Here is a 4,810-nt window from a genome sequence, read left to right as displayed (position 1 = left end):
GCATTGCATCTAAGCGGCTTCTCGCTGTTTTCTTTTTTTTTTTCCTCATCTCTTTCCTCTCATCTCGTGTCCTTTCTTCCTGTCTGGCCTCTCCAGGTGCTGTGCTATCTCAGAGCTAACACAGGAATCCATGAGCCGTGTACATCGACGGCCCTTTGAAAAAGGAAGCCACTTTGCCGCTCATCTTGGAAAGCACCTTCCATCGTCCTCTGTGTTCCTCGCTGAGATGAAGGGAGTTCCTGAGAGAAGAGCGGGTTTTGTAACCAAAGCCACATGTTGGGCAAGACAGCCAGTTGTAGGACAAGAAAGATCTTTGTGGTGAACACAAGTGCTTGGCTGTCCTCTGGCATGCCTGTCTGTCAGCGTTGCTTTGCCGACTGGACACCTGTACAACTGTAATATTACACATGCAAAAACAAAAGGGAGAGTGGGGAGTTATAAGGGGAGATTATACAGACAGTGCTTGTGCATGTGTTTACTTTGTAATATATCACTAAATGGTGCTGAGTGCCCACTCCTGTTTGATGGGGAAACAACCTCCCTTTGTCTCAAAAGGATCTCTCAGGAAGTGAGAGTATATTTTTAACACTCAAAAAAATGTTGCTGGGATATTTCAGAGACAGTATTTGACCTTGAAAGGCACAACGAGTGTGACCATGGCGTGACTGAATCACTGATCATTTTTTGGACTTTGGTTATGCTTTGATCTTTTTGTTGTAATCTTCATATTAAGTAATTTTCTCAAGCCGTGTAGAATGAAGTCAAAGGAACAAAGAGATAAACCCCCCCCCCCCTCCAATATGAGAAAAAAAACCAACCCCATACACTTGAATAATCAAAGAAAGAAGAAAAAATAGAGACACAAGCCAGTATGGAAATCAAATGGGTGTCAGTGATTTGGAATGTGACTGCATCAGGAAGGGGAAACAGATAAAACCTGAATGCTGCTCTTTCGCACAGACACATACACACACAATACACATATCTTGTGGTGCTATCATCAGAGGGGAAGTGTCAGGTGACAGAAAACACGGATCAACCTCAGTGGTAAAACCACGAGTGTGTGTGTGTGTGCATTTGTGTCTCTGAATAGGAATGAGAAAGAAATGTACTTCTAAAATTTCTAGTCTTTACTTTATTAGCCAAAGCAGGGTCTTCAGATTGTTACAATTATTTTCAAGAACAAGATCAACAAGTGTATCTCTGCTTTCTGAACTATACAGCTTTATGGTTTTGGATACCTGCTAAATTATGGCATAATTGATTATGTATATGATATGGTTCAAATGACACTTGCTAAAAGACACGTCTATCTGTGCAGTGGTGCACATTTCTTGATACATACACGTTACTTTCAGATGAAGCCCATAAGACAGTCCTTGCTTTGTATCAACCCAATTTACCCTGCATTTGGTGTGTGTGTGCCAAATATGATTTTGTTTCACACTGACCACTGATAACAAAGGGAAGTCGAAACTCGTGGAATTCAATTCCAAAAAATTCCTGAATATTAAATTAATATTCAGTCTACATGTTTAGTGGGGACAGATGATGGTTTTGTTCTGTAGCCTAACATGTCGTTTTATCTGTGGAAGACAGGTTTGTGGTTTCAAGGACAGTTTACTGTAAATCACTTACATTATCAGGTAGAATAAGCTTGAGCATTATGTTTGTTTGAATTAAATATGCTAATATTACTTTCTTCCAAAGGGTTGATGAGGTTGAACAAGAAAATGTTAGCCAGATCATTTTAATGCTGTGGCTGACAGTTTAACATTAAATCTTCAGTAATTTAAAGTTCATCACCACTCATTCAAAAGCAACAACACAAACCCAGACTCTTAAAATGTATTACATTAGAGGGCACCACAAACAAAATTAAAACAGTTGAGACAAAAAGATAATGCTTGGGAGAGGAGAGTGGAAGAAACAGAGGGTTAATTCTTCTCTTGACAAGCAGGTTGGAAAGATTAGACAGAAACAAAATTACTCTACTTGGATTGGTACAAGTGTCCAGGCAAAGTGGGAATGGAAGTGTGGGTGGCTTGCTGATGAAAGGCAGACGTCACATTTCATGTGTCAAATGTCCTTGTTAGGTTTTTTTTCCCTTCTTTTTTTTCTTGGTTCTTCCCTGTCTCCAAATCTGCCAACACTTCAACAAATGTACCCCATTTTCTCTCTCTCGTCCTCTCTCTGATTACCTTTCTATGTTCTCTACTGCAAGAGGGATAGTGTTTAGTCTAATTGACCAACTATGGCGATGACAAAGCTATCAAAGCAAAGGGATTTTGATTTTTCCTTTTGAGACATGCCTGCTTTTTCATTTTGTCAGTTCCTCATCTTCTTCAAACCATCCAGTTAAGATCTTTATGTAGGTGGCGAAGATATAAAGGTTAGAGTTTCTGCTTAAAGTTTAATATTTTATCCTAAGACTTGCAAATCTAAACTATGCTAGAGGCTGAAATACTTAATTTATTTGGATAAAATAAGCGACTTGTTTCAAGGTTATTTATATCCATATGTCTATGCACTTATTGGACTACAGTATGTACAATGTGGACTTTTTTTCTTTTGCTGCAGTACTAACTGTGAGCAATTGGAGGAGCTCTAGTGATATTGTTTTGATCACTCGGAAAGACCACTGGAAGGACCACATCTACATCTGTATACATGTGCATGCAAACCTTGACTGTGTACCTATTTTTGTATGTTTGTTACTTCTGCTGCTGTGCTGACAATGCATGCATTTGTGGATTAAAGTTATGTTAGTGCATGTGTTCAATGTGCACAGCCTTATACATATTTTTTGTATACACAGGGCCATGTGTGTCATATGGGTAACAAACGTGTGTAAATTCGAGTACAGCAATGAAAATAAACAACACTTATTTGTGCTTTGATTATAAGTGAACTTTGACTCCATTTGCTTTATTGACTATTTTCTTAATTCGTCTAGTTTAACCACTTTTACCAATTTGCATCGCTACACTTATTAAATATTGTTGTAAATGTGATAAAAAAAAATCTTAAGTTATGGAAAAAGTTTGTTTTTTGTGAGGTTATATGATCGTAACCTTTGAGCATCGGTTCATCAGCTCATACTTCAGTGAAGTGAACTTTTATGCCATATTGAATTCAATTTCCTTTGTGTGTCATGTATTGTATTCTAGAAATGATAGATGTGATAATAGAAATGATGTGAGGTCACAGTGACCCTGACCTGACATCTAACAAGTCTATTCTAAGTAAATAAATATGATAATTAAAAAAAAAGGTCCTATAAAATTCTCAGATATCAAATTTGAAGTAAACACATATTAAACCTGGATAATATCAGTTGTGTTACAGAACTTAAACCAGAGTAAAAAGACAAAAAAGTGATTCACATTAAACATAAATTTCATGTAAATTATCTTTGAAACAGAAAAAAAAAACCAGAATCAGAAACGGAAAAAGAAAAGAAAGTGTCTTTCTTGATAACAAGAACAAAAAATAACATGTTCTAAAAACTAATAATGTACACAAAATACAAAGCTATAAATTGAAGATGCTGCACAATCAAAAGCATATGCCAAAAACTGAATGCTGTAGGAACCTCAATGACCTGCCACTAACAATTTTTTTTACATCAGAATTGACCTCCAAAACAAACAACATACAGTAGAATACAACAGCCTGTGAGGCAATTTAATCCAGGAGACTGAATAAAACCATGACTGAACTGACACTTACTTTTATGCATTTTTTTTTACATTTTTAATTTTGTTTTACTTAATTAATTTTTTGGGTGAAAAAAAGTGTGCCAGGCATAAATGTAATGAAAGCTAAGTTTCATAAAGTATTACATGAAAGACATTTAAAAAATGGTATTAGTGTTTAAATGAAGGAAAGGGTACATCTGACAGTCAGCGTGTATTTAAGATTACAAAAACAGATTATCACTACCAAATCTCTCAGTTAGTATTTTGCAAGAGAAATATGTCTCTTTGTACATCTAAAGCTCAGCTGTCTTGTAGCTCTTACATGCTGTTGAAACGGTCTCAGCACAGTGGTTGATATTGGCCTTGCAGCAAAGAAAACAATGCCCCTACATGGTCCTATCAAATTCTTACTTAAATCCCCTCTTTTAACCCGCTTTCATTCTGTGTCATTCTGCCTTGTAGCTGGCCTAGACTTACAAGTCTCTGACTGTGACATAAGGGATTCTGCGTCGTCCAGTCCTAACCGATTACACAAAGATGCAAGACAAAAGGACAGCAAAGTGGCCTGCACATTTATTTGCCTCTGTGAAGTGAGACGGAAAGAAGGACAGAAATTCAAAGAGTGATGGGACGGAGAGAGAAAAAGAGACAGAAAATGGAAAAGAGTGGAACACAAACAGGAAGTAATGATTATTTATGATTATGGGTGTTAATAAAGTCAAATATACAATAAAATAAAAAAAAATACTTAAAAAAAAAAGGAGGAAACAAAAGGCGAGAAAAGGGATGCCTTTCTTTGTAGTCACTCTTGTTATCGCTGGTCCAGGCCAGCATCTTTATTCTACCAGTAGAAAATGCTAATCATCAATCTCAGGCTGCGTGCTACGTCTCTGTTTAATAGCTGATAGGGAGTCTCCACAGGCTGCTTTGCTTCTTTGTTTAAAATGACATATAACGGGACTGAGCCTTATCAGTGTCTCTATGCATTCTCTCTCTCTCTCTCACCCTCCCTCTCTCTCTCTCTCTCTCTCTCGCCAGTGTAAAAAAGCAAGCTGCAATTGATTTTGAGCCAGGGATAACTTAATTCATCAATTTAACATGAAATGAAT

The sequence above is a fragment of the Pundamilia nyererei genome, unplaced genomic scaffold (genome assembly GCF_000239375.1).
Source record: "Pundamilia nyererei isolate P.nyererei 1_Seehausen unplaced genomic scaffold, PunNye1.0 scaffold00146, whole genome shotgun sequence".
Classification (NCBI taxonomy): Eukaryota; Metazoa; Chordata; class Actinopteri; order Cichliformes; family Cichlidae; genus Pundamilia; species Pundamilia nyererei.
Note: the sequence above shows the minus strand (reverse complement) of the source record.